At 39.9% G+C, this 18,308-nt stretch overlaps 1 protein-coding gene across 1 annotated transcript in view; it reads right to left on the minus strand.

Moving 5' to 3' along the window:
• mpped1 (metallophosphoesterase domain containing 1) overlaps positions 1-18,308 on the minus strand; it is an 87,619-nt gene that overhangs the window by 15,085 nt on the left and 54,226 nt on the right. The window lies entirely within an intron of this gene.

Here is an 18,308-nt window from a genome sequence, read left to right on the forward strand (position 1 = left end):
ACTAATCATGGTGAAATACCCTGAGTTATATGAGCAGAGCTCATTTCTATCATTTAATATCTGCTTTATAGTCAGAGATGAACACTGAAAGTTAATAAAGAAGAAAACACGTCAAAGCAAGATTTAAAAAACGAGTGCAAAAGAAAAGACATAGAAACACAAACTGTTTCTGCATCGTGGATAAAGAGCATGTTGAACAACTAAGTGCTAAAAATGAGAGTGAGTTATATTGCAAAACAACATATACAGTAAACCTGTGAAATTCGTAATGTGCATTTTTTGTTGGTAAAGGTTGTGTTGAAGCTTCTTCATGATGATGAAGTTTTTCTGATCTATGTAACTTTTTGGCACTGGTAGTACATTTGTGGCCTGACCTCTGTAAGCTGTCTGTAACTTTAAGAACATCTCACAGAAATGTATGGAGATCATCAAAGTTGACACACGATGCTGACCCATTATTCCCTAACAATGTTTAATGATGCTCTGACATGTGTAACCTTGTAATAGTGATGCCCGACCATGCTTGCTTTCAGTCACTAAACATGTGGTTTGACCTTTGGGACATGAAACAGTAATAGGATGTAGAGCAAGGGGATAAATCAAATGGTTTTGAGGGAGATGGGTGAGTAGAAAGCTATATTAAACATCTCCTTGCGCACAATCAAGCCTGGAATGCACCAGGACGAGAAGACAAGGGAAAAAAGAAGAGGAAAGCCTTGATGGCTGGGGCTCGTGTCCCTTTACTTTGATAGCGGACGCCTTGGCCGTGAGTGATGCAGAAGAAATTAACATGTCACTTACAATCTGTACTCCGATCCATCTTCCTCCACAACACGCTGCACGCCTGTGTACATGTGTGCAACCGCAGGCGACAACGTCCTCGGCTGCTGCCATGCAACCAACTTTTTATAAATTGCTGAGTGCAGTCACTCAAAACACCAACTTTATCGCTGCGGCCACTGCCGACACGTCTGTGCTCAGTGAAACATCAGATGAGGATTTCTCGGAATAATTTCCGGTGTGTGCCGATGTGTGTGGGCGGGTGTCTTACATGGTTAGGAACTTCAAAGACAGAAAGACAGGACTGAAGATAGGAAGAAATATCTGTCACAATGAACGTTTTCCACCTTTCCCTCTAATTAATAAAGCTAAAAATGGCAACTTGGAGGTCAACAATGCGGGGACGGCTGGTCAAGCAGATGCGACAGTGCATCATCAAATCACCTCCTGTTTCAGCTTGAGTGCCTGCGATTAAAATTCCATTACTTCTTGAACATCAGAGACTAAACATTTCTGACGAATGATCCAACACTGCCCATGAACACAAGCTCAATAATTTACATGGTGAATATTAAAACACTTGGACTGGCCTTAGCATATTAATAAGGCCTGTGGAATCTAATATTCATGTTGATCTTAACATAGATGTCTCAATTAAAACAGATGAGCTCAGCTATACGATTGATGCTGCCGATTCTCTCTGTGAGGGATGAAGAGAGAGTAAAGGAGAAGACGAAAGACACCCCTTGTGTTAATGACCAGCATGTGGTGATTCAGCTTAACAGCGATAGATAAGCAAAGAGAAAAATTCATGAGGACACTGATAACAAGTGGTGAGATGCTTGGCTCGACACATAAATGCTCAAACCAACCATTTTGCTTGTTTTATTAAAATAAAGTACATTTTATGATGTTTGCAGTCTGTAGTGAGAGTAGGAAGCTGAAGAGAGCCACGAGAGGTGGAGGTATGCACTGGAGAGAAGACGACTGAAAGTCAGTGGAAGCCAGACAGAGTAAATGTGTGTGGATGAGAAGGAAACAGATGGAACAGTGAACGAGTTTCAGGACCTGATGTCAACCATCCACCTGCTCACTTGATTCAAAGGCAAAGAATAAGACGGCATTATTGCTCGGAAGGTTGTTTTATTTCATTGTTACACCTAGATCTGCTGTTTCTGTCTCTGTAATGGAGTGAAAGCTTAAGTTTAGATGCATCATTAGTTTTTCTTCCATTTTGCCACCATAGTTAAGGATAAACGCTGTTTGAGCATCACATTTTAATGCACTGGGCACAGATTTTAGTGCAGGGCATCATGTGAGACCATAGCCAAGTGTACCCTACTAGTGTTGTTGCACTAGGGCACCGATGCTGTGCCTTACTGCTGAATGCAGCATCTTCCAAAAGGTGTAACTTTTACTTTAAAAGTCTACATTCTCCATTTTTGCAGGACACTTGACACAGTTTCACTGGTGCTTGGTGCACTGGTGGTAGTTGGTCAGTGTTTGCAGAAAAAATGCTTCATCCAAATAAATAAGGGCAACTCTAGAATTCTGTTAGCAAGGAGACGTTTGTTGCAGCACACTAAAGTGCACTATGCAACAGTGAAATACATGGAGGTTAAATGGTGTTGCTAGCATTTTAGCAATCGATGTCAAGGCAACTGCCTGTGACCTGCAGCGACCACTCGCAGCTTATTGGAGATCATTCACTTTTCCCTCGGTGGGCCTGCCTGAAACCCAGCAGGTCTTTAGACTTCTGTGACTGCCCTGATGAAGATGAAGGAAAAGTCTCCTCTGGGTGAAAGCCATGTGATTATGCCATCAACTGTTGTAACTTGATGTGGAATTTAGTCAGTTGTATACTTATTTGTTTTTAACTGTAAGGAAAAAGAATTAATGCTGAAACTGAGTCTATGCTTTGCAATATGGTTAGAAAAATATATCATTTCTAGTTTTCTGCATCTTTGGGCTCATTTGACGTTTTAAAGAAAGCAAAAGGAACTGATGATTGATCACTGAGCACCTGTCAGAACTTCTGGAAACATAGTTTGGTGGAATAAAAACTTATAACAAGATTTTCAAAAGGCTGCAAAATTTCCAAAGGAAAAAAAAATCATTATCTCAAATTCGTCATAAAGTCCCTAAAACACTGATGGTCTAGTCTATCATTTTGTCAACGAAGGATTATAGTATCTTTGCTAAAGCACTGAGGCTTGTTTTAATTTGCTACCATCAATCATTCTGTATGGGAAGGTGTCAGTCTCTTTAAAACAGTTATATCTCATTTTACCAGCAAACCTCCTCATAGTGTCCACGGTGCCAGGAAAACGTGTCCGTGCCGATTGTAGGCGTCACAGTTACTAAAAAGAGATTATCTCCCGCGAGGAATTGACCGTATCTTCTTTCTAGGAGAAAACCACTCCTGTGTTTGCTGAGCAAACCCGGGAATAACTAAATGTAATTCCACTGATAATATCCCTGCTCTACAATGATGTTTTTTATCAGGTAAGAGATTACAGTGATACAGGTGATTTGTGTTAAGTTACAGGAGTAGAATCAGCGTGCGGGCGAAGGGGGAGCGTATTAAAGATTCTGTTAACGTGCTGGGCTGCTGTTTGTTATGGCTTTTACAAAGAGAAAAAAAGAGGAGAAAACAGATGTTTGTGCTACAGAACTCAGTCCCCAGGCACATCTTCAGGCTGCGCAGGGGAAAAAACACAACAGCCATGAAACCATTACTTTCATTTCTCACACTCACACAAACGTTCAGAGCTACTGGCTTCACCTCTCTTAAGGACAAGAGGAAAAGTCAAACTTGAATGCATTTTTGCAGACCTATTTTCACTTCAGTTTTCATGCATGTGTTTAACACTGTCAGTGTATATATTTGTACATGTCTGTATAACAGAGGGGCCACAGATATCACCCGAGTGAGTCCATGAATCATTGAATGCCTCTTCTACCTCATTCTCTCTCTTCTTCATCTCATCACGTATCTGTGCCCGTTTCTCCTCCTCTCCTCTTTCTCCTCTTTACATATTACTCCATCTCTCTGTGAATGTATGTCTCTCTCTCCTCATTTCTCCTCCTCACTCACCTCGTTAGCGAGGGAAACGACCTGCTGCCAGGAGAGCAGCCTGCTCTCTGTGAGGCCATGTTGAGAAGGAATTTTTGAAAAGCAAATCAACAGTGGAGTTATTCTGAGGTCCAGCAGGGAAGAGAGAGAAACAGGGTTTGGAGATGGGTCAGGAGGAAGTAGGACTGTGCATCCAACTTTAATTTAAAACAGAAATCTGGCCATAGGTCAGCGCATTTTAAGTATCAAACGATGGCCCTTGCCAGGTTGGTTATGATTATTATGATCTGGCCAAAGACGTTTGCATATTTAGATTTTTAACAGTTACAGAGCAACATTAACTTTGGTTTTGTATCACACGCTTGGAGGCTTGCGGGTCTAAAACTGCCCCCTGATACTCCTATACATCCGTACATTTTTCATTCATTGTACATTTTTTTAAGTACTGTGGCAGCTCTGACGCAAATATCTTTACAGATGTAATGATCGGAAAGCTCACTTGCTTCATTAAAGCCCTCATTGTACTTGTTCCTTTCAACTATCGTACACCAATGTTAGCCAAGCAGTTAGTAACAGAGCTATCCTTCTGACATTATGACTGTGGAATATGGAAAGGAACAAATGTTATAACATTGGCTGAATGGAACTGCACAGCTGTGTCCTAACCCTCTATAAATATCAAATTAATATTTCTCAATTAGTGTATCAAAATACTACTACGTAGTAACACTCAGGTGAAAAACAAATCCAGGTGTGAGGGTAGAAAAAACTGCTAAAAACAATGTTCACTAGTCACAATAGAAGTGTTGAAAAGCAAAAGATGAAAAAGGGGATGTTGAAGTAAGTGCTGTGGTTTTAAAGGATACAAAGAGGAAGTAAGAATTACAGAAGATTAATATAATGAGGTCCATCCTAATGTTTAACACAGGCCCTGTGCTAATCACTACATGCACTGACACAGTGAAAACACCCAACTGTGATCACCTCTGCTAGATTTAATTAACTACTCATGACTTAACAACCCTAATAACAGCCTTGCAGGCTGGTTGGGTTGAGCCGCAGCGGTGTGCACACACACACACACACACAGCCAGGTTTCTCCATATTTGTAAATGCATTCATGCCTGTAAAATTATGATTTTATTTCAAACTTCCTCTGCCTGACATCTATCTGTTTGCACGTGCTTGCAATATTCACAAGGAAACCTTGCTGGGGAAGAAGTGAGCAGAGGGGCGCACATGATCCCGTGAGACTTAACAGCTCTCGCAGAGGTTGATTGCAAAGTCTCTACTAAATCATCTGGCAGGTGAGACCACCTGCAGGTAAATTAACACTGGCTGCACGACACAAAGTACTTCTTCCATATGGCATTGATGTAACTCAGCTTTTACACCTAATGACTGCTGGATGCAACAAAAATGTATTAATACAAAATTTTTAAAACAGTTTGATTAGTTAGAAGACACTAAACTAGCTAAGTGAAAAAAAGCATACTGGACATGTGTTACGTCGATGTGTTACAGGCTGCACTACTTTGATAATATTCATGCTCATTGTCAGTTCAGCTATTCAACTATTAAAGCTCAGTATACCATGTATACTTTAATATGTGTATACAATAAGATGCCCAATCAGTGTCTTTCTTTTCGCTGTCAAATCTTTGTTGACACTACAACATCTCTTACATTTGACTAGATAGACTGTGGCATTTAAACAATGCTCAGTTGGTACTGAGGGGCTCAGAGTGTGCCAAGATAATGTCCCCCACAGCGTTACACCACCAGCAGCAGCCTGGACTGCTGGTACTATCCAGGGTGGTTCTGACCTTATCATCTGAATGTTGCAGCAGAAATCAAGACTCAGAAGAACAGGCAATATTTTCCCAAGGCCCTGTTGTCCAAGTTTGGTGACCCTGTGTGAATCCAGTTTCACTAGCACTTTCTATTCTATTATTAAAGGGGTAATAGTAGGGTAACAAGGGGGAAGCAAGAGGGTAATAAGGTGGTAATGTCTAAGTTACCATTTATGCAATTTGTGCAATTACCAACTAATATCATGGAAGCAACAGTGGTTACAGTTGAATAATATTACGCTGAAATGTACGTAACTGGATAATAAGGGCACCAAAACTGGGGGTAACAATGTGGAACTAGAGCTTGGTAATAAAGTGGTAATAGTAGGGTAACAAGGAAAAAACAAGAACGTAATAATGTGGTAATTTCCAAGTTATTACCACTCAGTTATGTAATAACATATTAAAAACCTATTAAAGCAATCTTAAAAAGTGTATGATTATTACCTGGAAACACCTGTGGTAGGTTCCGTCTAATAAGCATAAATAATAATAATAATAAGCAGACTGCTGCCTACTTTCTATTTTGTCCCTGGATAAAGTCAAAGAAGGAGCGGGGTGCCAACTGCCAACTTTAGCCACTGTTTGCCTCCTTTTTGTATTGCGTCGTAGATCCATGCTTGCATAAACCAGTGGATTATAACAATACACAACAATACAAACCCATATTATAGCTACTGCTGTAGGACTGCAAGGTAAGTAAAACCTTTATTTATTCCTTTAGTTATATTTAGGACCATGTCTTTTGTAGTTACTAACTTATGTGACATACTGTCACCTTACACCACTAACAGAGTAGCTAACAGTAGGTTAGTAGCTAACCTTAGCTTAGCTAATAATACCTAGAATAGTTCTAAAAACTAAGTTTGCATAAAAGTAAGATAGTCATGAAAAAAGCTGACCATTATTATTGTAAAAGTGGCTCGAGAACAAGATGCGGTTACTAATACTTTCAAATAAGACATATATATTTGCCCCAAAATTAAACACTCCAGTTTTCAACAGTTTAGGTCATGTTTGCAGACCATGTGGTCTTCTGCCATGCCATGTTTAAATCCACAAACCTGTTGGGCAACTTATTTTGAACACTCCATTTGGCTCTGCCATGGTGAGGCTACATGTGCTGCAGAGAGTTTTATCTACCAATCGGCTTATTAGATAGTGAAGAAACAGGAATGACCCTGCTTCTGTGTTCAAGAATGAATCCCTTCTCTTGCTGTTTGAACAGTCCCTCAGTGCGCACAACTTTTCACTAAAGTTCAGTACCTTGATGATCAGGGTTCCTGAAAGGGAAAGATTTAATTTTGAGGAGGCACAAACCCACCGGGAAAAAGGTGTGATAATGACAAATACAAATACATCATAAGAACAAAACCATAATGGTGATTTTAAAGAATGTTTAGCACAAAGGTCAATTAAGTTCGGTTGAATTTTATCTTTATAGCTCCAGATCGCAACAACAGTGACTTAGAGGCACTTTACACCGTAAGGCAAAGACCCTACAATAATACAGGGAAACCCCAACAATTAGACGACCGCCTACGAGCAAACACTTGGCAACAATGGTTCAGGTAGGGGCAGCCATCTGCCACGACAAAGACACACTATGTAAAAGGGCCAGAAGCTTACAAAGGAACCTAATACCAGATCGTGCCATACATTTGCCTAACTATGTTTATCCCCTCCAGTGGCACTAATTAAGGGTGCACTCCAGGCACTTTAGTACAATGGACAGTGTCGTGACAACTAGATACTGCACTGCAGGATCGGCAACATTAAGCCAGATTAGAAAAAAAATGTCAGTGAACATGTTACAGATATGGTCAATAATATGCAAAACTGCAGTGTGCCAAATATATTAACTAACTGTATTTATTAGGTTGATAGAAAACATAATCCGGTGGCTTTAATGTTCCCTTCAAAATTGGTGCTTCAGTTAAGCTGTGTGGGAATGCAATTTGTAAGAGAGAGACGGCTGTGTGCCAGCGCGAGTACTGCCATGAAAAAGTTAAACCTATTAGAAACGTCTGTTATGGATTTCATTATTTTTTGACGAGTTTGCCACATCGAACAGCCAACTCAAAAGCTCCGAGTGAGTTATTACATCTACAACGCTGCGGTATTGATCCACACGCAAAATTATTATAAAGTGTGACCGCTAGCATAAGGAATTACAGGTCATTCCAAAATGTCTCGAAACGCTTTACAAAGCAATCCAGGAATTGCTGCATACATTTGTAACTGAAGCTTTTAACGATATAGACAAAAGGACAGGGCCACCTTCACATTCACAGCAACCTTTATGACATCCCATTCTAAACTGATGCTCCCTTTGCAGCTGTAACAGCATCCACTCTTCTGGAAAAGTTTTCTACACCTGTAAAATCTTTAACCAATTATCCCAGAGAGCAATTGTTAGGTTAGATACTGATCTTGGTGTTTGATGAGACATCAGTCAGGACTTCGTGCAGGCCAGTTAAGTATTTCTATTCCAACCATCAAACAATGCCTTTATGAAGCTGAAGTAAGATTTCTTCTCACTGGAAATAAGAGGCCCTGAAAAAATAATGATACATCTGTCTTTACACTGTATTAGACATCGAACTGAAATTTAATGAGTCTTAAATTACTAGAATATGATAGAGACAATACTCAAGATAATTCAAAGCAAAGTCAAGAAATCAAAGAAGGCAGCAAAACATAAGAGAAAAATTAGAAAAACATCTCAGTTTTCTTGACTACAGATTCAGTATTGTGTGTTTCGAAAAGCAGAGGCTCCACCAGGCCTGCTTTCCACTCGCCATCCCCTCTCTCCTCCCACACAATGGGATTAGCAGTGCTTGTTTAAGCTAATTTGACTCAGTCAGTTTTAACTCAACAGATATGGCGACACTCGTGGACATAAACAGGCATGTGCGCAGAGGCAAAATCTGCACATGTGCTTCAGTGTTCACATAGCCTGTGGTGGTACACGCCAAGCATGCAAGAGTTTGACTTGCTCGGCCCACTCAGCCCAGCGGGACGCCGAGTTAGAACGACACAGAGGGGGAACAAGTTGTTTTATATGGCGCAAAGAGACAGTTCTTCACGTTAATTATTTATCTTGACTCAAAACCACTGTGGACGCACGCTATTCGATTCCCCCATTCGTGGACAGACTTTGATGTTTAATCACAAGCAAGCACACACGCAAGTCCAACCACCATAGTGGCTTGATCCTCGCAGCAGGAACACAGAGAGGCAGAAACAGGGCAGGAGAACAAGAGCCACTGAATGAGAGGATGGGGGAGAGACAAAAAAGACGATGGTAAAATACACAAATCAGGAGAAAAAAACAGGAATCATTAGTTAATAGATGAGGGCATGATGAAAGAGATAGGGAACATGGGGAAGGAACAGAGGAAGAGAAGCAGAGAGGGAGGAATACAGCGCTAGAAGGCAGAGCATATCTGACTCTGACAATAAGGAGGATTAGAGATGTGACAGAGACTCGCCTGCAGCACCCTTCTCACTGTCAGAGTGTGTGTGGTGGTGTACTAACACCACCTTACTCCATCCAACACACACACACACACACACACACACACACACACACACACACAGTGGAGCATATAATGGTTCATTTAATAGCTGTTATTATAATCTGACAATATTCATTGTCCCAATAAGTACACATATGTTTTCATTGTTCTTAAACTAATAAAAAAGCATTTTTTACATTATTAGTTCCTTATGGAGAATGTTAACTTAGAATAGAACAAAATAGCCCTTTATTGTCATTGTACATGTACAACTAAATTATCTAAATGATCTGTACACGTACAACTTTGTCATAAAGAAAATAATTTTATTTATCTCTCCTCTATCATTACCTCAGCCAAACGACTCTGGCAAATGTCATGTAATATGGCTGATAACTTTCAGATCAATATATTCAATCCTGGAAATGGCCTTAAATGAAAAACAATACCTTAAAGTTCAACAGAATAAAATTTAATTCCATTTAATTCAGTTTTTGATTGTATTATTATTAAGTGCCACACAGTCACGTCAAGGTGCTTTACATTGTTATGCAAAGAGCCTGCACTGAGAAAACAGGGAGAACCAGTATGAGCAACTTTTGTCCAGTGGAAGAATTCCCTTTAACCTCCAAAGACCCGAACTCTTCCACAACATGCATTTTTAATTTCTCTTTGATATTTGGGCTGATTGGGACCCGATGAATGTAAAAACAAAGAATTACCAGATTTGTTTTTTTTTACCTGATTTCTGTTTCTAAGAAAACGAGAGCCACATATGAGGATATTAGTTTAAAACTTCGATAGAACAGTAGCAGTATAATGTCCTTGTAGGTGGATATCAGGCCCTTGTAGAGCAAAATTGAATATTTTGGTCTAAATAACCCAAAATGTGATGTCCACATATGTGGACGCCAAGTATTAAACACGTCACCAATTTTCCAAGTAAATATATTTGTAAATGAGCTATTGACATGAAATCATCATCATCAGATGTTGGTAACAACCATCCAATCCAGACAAAGAAATCAAACCAGAGATGCTCATAAGCAGGTAACACGTGAAGAAAAGAAAGTCATGACACCAGCTAAAATCTATCAGTGATTAGAAAGCACTCCTGCTACTTAGTGCAAATTAATATCAGCTGGTTCATCTCATGGCCCATAAATGTTGTGTCATTACCAAGGTGTCACACAAGAAACACGTCACCATGGGTACAACCAGTGAGCTCTCTCACAACCTCATTGTTACAAAACATACTGACGCCATTGGTTACAAAAGAATTTAATAAATACTGGAGGTTCCAGTGAGCTCTGGTGGGGCCACAATCATCATGGTGTGGGTCTGTTTTTCAGCATACAGCACTGGCACGCTTCATATAATCGAAGGAACGATGAACGGAAAAATGTACCCAGACATTCTTAATAAAAATCTGCTGCTATCTACCAGGATGATTACGATGAAACACTAATCCTAAACACACAGCCAAGGACTGGATAGGTTGTTACCAACATGTGGTGAATGATATGATATTACATATCCTATTATAATTATCTTACCTGCTGCAATAAATGGTCTTGAGCCATAGTCCTCTATTCTTTCCAAAGGTCTTTTAAAGTTTTTCTTTGGACACTGGCTGCTTTTCCACTCATGTCTAGTCCATTTTCCAAGGAATACTTTTGTTTCCGTTTGTTTGTTGAGACATTTGAAACTCGACTCAGTGTTGTGTCTACACATAGCAGAAAACCTAGAATAGAACCCATTTTAACTTGTATCTTTACTATCAGCCTGTTCCAAAAGCACTTCATTTGTTCCCATTTCTTCAGCTGAATCTCTGAAAAATGCCAAAGATAACACAGTGTGCCAGGCACAAAACTGTATTTTTGCACCAACAAGGTGATTCTGAAAGTGCTATTAGCTGAGAACTTGGCACATATTGACATGGTGCACAGTTTGTTCTTTAAAAATTTGAGGAAATTAGTTGAATAGAGAACCAAAAAAGAAGTGGCAGGCCCAAATATTGAACCGTAACCGAAAGTCATCTCCTTAAGAAGCAGGAAATAATCCAGCTCAGGCCTAATATTCGACTTGAGAAACAAATCCCCTCAGTCGAACCATCATGTGTTTGCTGAAGAACGGTTGGAAATAGTTTGAATGCAAAAAGTGGCTCTAAATAAGCCATTTTAAAAGAAAGGAAACACAAAGAAAAAGGCCGAGGTGTGAGAATTGGAGCAAACGTTAATGACGACATGTCTTATGGAGTGAGGGGGCTGGTATAAATGCGATGACCATAAACAAGCTTTATGCATGTAAACGAATGGATTTCATTCTCATAGCAAATTGTGACTGCAGTTAAAATTTGTGGGAGATCTCAAATTATTTGTAGCGACTTTTCAGATCCAACCTTTTCTTCAAGTTATTTGAGGTGGATCTCGGTACAAACTTTCTCAGCTTGTCAGTTCAAAAAGCCTTATATTTACATTTTGATATTTGATCCATAATCTTGACAAGTTGGCTCTCATTCACTTTGATTTTGTCTTTTAAAATGAGTTTGATTACCCTGGAGGTTCAGGTACAGCTGGTTTAAAGAATATTGGATTTTTTAGCTGCACTGTTCCTTTAATCTGCCCTTTTTGTGGCCTCACTTTCACCTGTGTGGCGGTGAGTGTGTCTTCACCGTAAACCTCTCTGCAGAGAGGCAGATTGGAGACATGTTGGCCCTCAGCATGACTTATGTAACTCACAGCAGGTCACAGAACACACACACACACACACACACACACACATATATATTATCACTCTTAGCTCTTTGTGTGTGGGGAAGGGAGGGGGGATAATTTTATTATCACCTATCTCGGTGTTTAAGACCGATCTGTGTGATGGTGTAATTGCAGGTGAGCAGTGAGTGCAGCAGGGGTCTCTGCAGAAAGCAGCAGAAGGATAAGAAGACTGCCAGCGTGCTGATCTGCACACAGTGTTATACTAGACACAGTCATCTTTCCAGTGATACACTAGCAACACACACACTCTCAGCAGTGGGCCCAGTTGGGTTTGGTTTGCTTGTGTGTGTCCAAGCATCCTGTGAATCCTGGACAAGGACACTGTGGCATCACAGAGCCCATCTGTGGGACAGAGAGTGGGGACATCTGTCCATTTGACACACACAAATGGTGTGTGTGTGTTTGTGCACGTGCTCTGTGTGTGTGCTCTGCACTTGTGTGTTGCTCACAGCTGTGTTCACTCACAGCTTTCACACCCATCAGCACCATTACACAGAAATACTATGATGATGCACACATTCCCAGTGAGTGTGACATGCCAACTACTATCTCACGGTTTATGGGATGAACTGCAACTGCACATATGTGTGTGTGAGTGGAATACAGTTGTTATCTGTAGTGCATAGAAAGTATTTTTCAATTACACAAACATGCACACACATATATTGAGGGCTCAACCAAAGACTATTCATTTATCCATTGATCCTTTGATTAACTTGAGCACCATATATGTAAAGTGAGTATTGCAAACCAGCGGCTATTTGGGGAGAAGCAGGCCACGTGTTTAAAAAAAGTCTAAAAAAGCTGTTCAGGTGGAAATCAGTAATGGAAGACAAGGATGAAAGTGGAGAGTAGGGTTACAATTTTTGTAACAGTCAATATAATCGATAGACTCTACATTATTTTACTATGAAGTAGCATGATGACAAAAGGTAAGTAACAAAAAAAGAAAAAACAACATCAGGAAGGATGGTTCAAACAAAGCAGGAATCCAAAAAGCAGGCTATAAGAAGCAAGAACAGGTAAGAGGAAAACTGACTTTAGATTTCAAAGTTAGCCTGTATAACTAAATAACTTCAGAGCAACATCTGTGAAATACTTTTCAGACAGCATTCCAGTATGGGGACTGTTATTGATATTGTAAGGACTGCTGATAGATGCATCATTCTTGTAGTGCAGTGTTTGATACAGGAGACCATACAACTCTGAGTCTATAGCGCTGGGTTCAAATACATCAGGGAAAGCTGGTTTATGTCATTTTTGACCAGTCGGAAAGTTTTGGTTTCTATTCATGAGCACAGCCTTCCTTACTCTAACTTATGGCTCCATCGGGTGTCTACACTAGGACGTACATCTGGGCCACAGAGAAATGGAATTTCTTTCCACTGCTGTGCTGATGAGACACATCTCTGTCTCACAGTAAAATCAATCGACTCAACAAACCTCTCTAATGTTAAAACCAATATCAAGAGAAATCACTGGGCCAAGATGCAGCCAAGTCCTCCCTTAGTCCTTAATCCATCCCCGTGAAATCAGTTGTGGCAAACCTACGTGTGATATTTGATATTAGTAGTCACCCAGTCCTGCTGCTAATATCTGAGGAATATTGCAAAGATATGACCAACACTTTTGATGCTTTTATTTCTGGTTGGTTAGATTATTGTAATGGTGTCTTATCAAGTATCAGTAAGAAATCATTTAGTGCTGTCAAACGATTAATCACAGAGTTGCTGTGGATTAATTTTGATTAATCACAATTAAATATCATTCATTTTTATTCTATATTAATTGCATTTCATTTTGCATGAGCAAACAGACTCAAGAAAGAAGGGAATATATACGCACGTTTATTGAACATATTGAACATTCATGTTAACAAAACTCTGTAAACATTTATCCACATTCATGTGGCCCTGTTACTAAGACAAACTAACTTGTTGTCATTGTCCGAGAGGAGAGCTGACCGCTTCTTATGTTGCCTGCAACTGAGAACAGTCTCTCGCACAGAACAGTGGATGCAGGAGTGGCCAGATATTTGCAAGCCAGCAGTGCCGGCTTATCATGACCTCCTGAATGAGCTGACCACCACGCCAAGGGACAGTCCTGCACACTAATGATCGGCTCTTCTCTGTACAAGTGCATGATTCTGTCAGGCAGAAACTCAACATCTGATTCTGAGCCCGTCTGTAAAAGACTCATTTTCTTGGGCGGCCCATAGGGCTCTAGAGTGCAACCAATTTGGTCGCAAATGCGACCAAATTTTTCAGTGGTGCGACTAAAAAAAATATTTCGGGTAACAAAAAAACAAAAAAAAATCTCTGCAACTCTCCGTGTGGTCAACAACAGACACACATTATGCCCCTATCGTGGACTAAACCAATCAGAGATAGTCAGGGGCGGGACCTCTCTGATTGGCCGTGGTCCAGTTGAAAGTGCAGGTGGAAGAGAGAGGTGAGTAGCTTGAATAAAGCGATATCGATTCATTAACGGATTCCACACAAAGACGTAAACACAGAGCGGACCCGCATCAGGATCAGCTTTGTCTTTCTCGGCTTTCTCACCCCACGGCCGAACACGGACACGCTGTCGGAGCTCAGCGATTCTGATGCGTCGGGTCCGCGCTGTGTTTCCGTCTTTTTTGCGCTGATTCTGAGCTACAGGTTTTGTCTCTCCAACCAAAATTCACCGAGCCAGCAGCAAAAGAAGCAGCAAACTAGCTTCACATTTGATCAATGTCGTCATGAATTCCCTCTGACTTTTGCTGTTTTGCTTCCTCCACGATAAAAATCACACTTCATGCACAGCTCTCTCTCTCTCTCTCTCTCTCTCTGTACTTCAAGAACAGTTTCCTGTCTCAAATCTCTGTTTTCTGCATCATTCATTCGCTTATTACCCACCAGTCTACAGCTGTTTACAGCGCTGTCGGCCGCTGTCTTTTTCTTTTCTTTTTTTCACTTAAATGACCTCCGACAAGAAAGCCTGATTTCTGCTGTTCAATACTGAAGAAATGTAAACTTTTTAAAATTATGCAAAATTGCAGAATATTGCAGAATATTTTTAAGGTTATCTGCTATAAAACGCCAGACCAGGAAAATCTCCTTCATGTTTTTCTGTGTTTTATTCTCAGTTACTTTGACACAAAGGCATCTGCTGTGATGTTCACAATTTTGATGAAGTCTCACATGTATCAGTGCTGATAAATGATCAGAATTATAATATTTCTGACTGTCTGAGGCTAAATTGAATCGAATCAGGACTTTGAGAACCAGAATCGAATGGATTATAGAAACCAGTGATGATACCCAGCCCTAGTGAGCAGCCTAGGCCTGACAGAAGTGGATGTAGCTGTGGGTAATAAGAAAAGATGAAAAGTACGATTGATAACTTTTGTGTTAAGTTAAGGCCTGATCTGTCTGAAATTCATAGCCAGCTCTGACACGGTGCCATCAATCTTTGAATGCTGAAAAAACAGCAGTGTATCCAGGAAACACATTATATGCTGCAATAAATGCACTGCCCAAGTGTCCCTCTCCCACTGCCTTTCAGCAGCAGGCAGCAGCAAACAGGTCGTCAGAGGAGCCGAGATGATGATTAAGTTTAACATTTTCTACAATATTGACAAAGCAATTTAAGCACAAGTTTGTTAGTTAATAATTTAGAAATGAATATTGTCTGTATGGACTTCCCCCCAAAGAAAGTGCACATGTAAAACTGCGGTGTTAAGCGATGCGGTTGAAAAATTTGAGTGCGCCTAACTTTTGTGCCGGTACGCCTAAATTTTTAAAGTTAGGCGTACCGGTGCACCCATGTCAAAAAGTTAGTCTAGAGCCCTGGGCCCATCTTCACAAATCTGTTGAGGTGGAGACTGATCATGCAGCAGTCTTCCAAGTGTGGTCTACACTCTCTCTGTGTCACTCTTGGGGAGGCACTTCGAGTCCTTGAAACGAGGCACCAAAGCTATGTAAAACGCGTGTTCAATGATATTAATAGGTCTGCAGTTTGTTGCAATCCACTTGGTAATTGTGTCAGTCAGTTTGTCCGAGGTAGACTTACGGAGTCCCCGATGCTCCGTGACAGTGGTTTGTCGCGATGCTAGCAGCATCCCCGAATAACCCATGCTTCATATTTTGTGAGTTGCGCACAAAAGTTTGCGCATTTGTGAAGCTAACTCTTCTCGGACAAACTGCCTGAAATGCGTTGACAGAGACATTTCAGGGATTTTGAGTCATTGTGCGCTGCAGATGGATTAATTGTGTTAAAAATTTTAATCAGATTAATCACGATGATGGATTTGGACAGACCTAAAATCAATACATAGACTTTAAAGTGGTTAAAATATAGCATCAAAACTTTGTATAAAAACCAAGAAAAGTGAACATATACAGACCAGTCTTAATGACTGCATTGGCTGCCTATTAGAAAAACAGAACTTTGCCTGTTACTTCTAAAGGCCTTCATGGCCTGTCTCCAGAACACATACTGGAACTGTTGTCCTCATTTAAATGACAGATCTTTCCTGGAAATTTTTATCTTATACATTTTATCATGGCCTTTATGTCTTTGACATTCTGAGCTTATCTCAGTTTTATTCTTTAAAGCTTCATTTTTTTATGGTAATTTCAATGCATTTTACACTACAGAGCCACATTACATATCTTATTTTTACTTTTAATTTTTGAGGTTGCACTTACATCTTGTACGGCCTATTTTTAAATTGATGTGATGTGGAAATGCATGCACATCTACAGCAAAAGTGGGGCAGGAGCTGTGCCAAAAACCATATCAACACATGAAAAAATCAACAATTCTGTCTGATGACAGCATGATGAAGAGCAGCTATGCTTGAAACGCTCCACACCACCAATATGCAATAAACAGGTAAAATTGGAGTTCTGCAGAGTGCAAGCTGTTGATTTTTTCCATCTATTTTAATTGATATGCAAATTGTTTTATAATATATTCCTGCACTTTTTTTTTAAGGTCCATTGTTTGTTTATTGTGTGTTTGGGAAGCACTTTTGTAATGCTGGTTTTGAGAAGTGCTGTACAGCTATTTGTGCTGTTTTTGGGCTGTATTGTTTTAACATCACTTTCATTCAAGTGTTTCTAAATACATTTTTTCAAAGGCACTCTCTGTGTCATCAGAAATCCGCATCAGTGTAGGATAGCTGTCTTTCTAATGTTTAAACGTAGCTTCAGTAGCTCTTCACTTTCTCTTATGCCAGACGTTTGCATTTGATTGTATATCTGTCTTTTAAATTTCCTGGTTAAGTTTATTACTTCATACAAAGACAAATCCAGAAAATTTAAAGCTGCAAAGTGCAGGGACAGCTGTGACTGGCACGTGTGCTCAGGCACTGATTTAGGGAGTGCTTTATTTGCTTTTGCTTTGCATTCTATGTAATATTGCCGATCATGCTCATTTAATTGTGGAATGCTAAAATGATGTTTGAGATTAAAATTTGTTTAATTGTTCAGTCCTGCAAGTGGGCTGGTTTCAGTCATTATGCAAATGTACTGTTTATAAGGTTTGGGGAAACCTGCAGTCAGCTGAGACTGAAGAAGTCACTTGGATGAGTGACGATACGTTTCTCCCACAAAACGCTACGTCCAGATGAACAGATTCAACTTTTGGAGATTTACTTTCCTGGATGATTGAGAATGCATCAAGATGCAAGAAAGGATATTAATTAGACAGGAGCCAAAACATTGCAAATACTCAAAAGAAAGCCAACAACATGATATTAACCTGGTAAAGATGAATCTGCCGAGCAGCCCCCATTAATACTTCTTTTTAGATAGTTTATCACATCTGGACTACGGAAAGTGGCCTGTTGACGTTGCACACTATTTTTCATTTTTTCTGTTTTTATATATTGACAGAAGACTTTCCACAACAAAGTCTGATTCTGAATGATATAAACTCACCAACGACGTGTATAACTCGTTATCGTTGTGATATCATTGTGCATCACGCTTAGTAGGACATTCCACAGACATCTGTTTGTCATCTCCATAGTGGGACAGATGGAAGGCAAGTTTTATTGCACACATTTCTCCATCTGAATTCATATAAGTAAAATTATATATAGCTGGGTTATCAATAACTCAATAAAATGAGTGTGGATGGATTAAAGAAGATCCAAACTGTTATTCTGATGCTTGAAACAATTCTTTTAGTGCAGCAGAGCATCACTCTGACAAAAAAGGAATTTGTAATCCTATCTTGGATGTAACTTTGAATCATATGTGGACACTCTGGAGGACCCTTAAACAACCAGACAAAAAAAACAGCAGCAGGG

The sequence above is a fragment of the Oreochromis aureus genome, linkage group 17, assembly GCF_013358895.1.
Source record: "Oreochromis aureus strain Israel breed Guangdong linkage group 17, ZZ_aureus, whole genome shotgun sequence".
NCBI classification, from domain to species: Eukaryota; Metazoa; Chordata; class Actinopteri; order Cichliformes; family Cichlidae; genus Oreochromis; species Oreochromis aureus.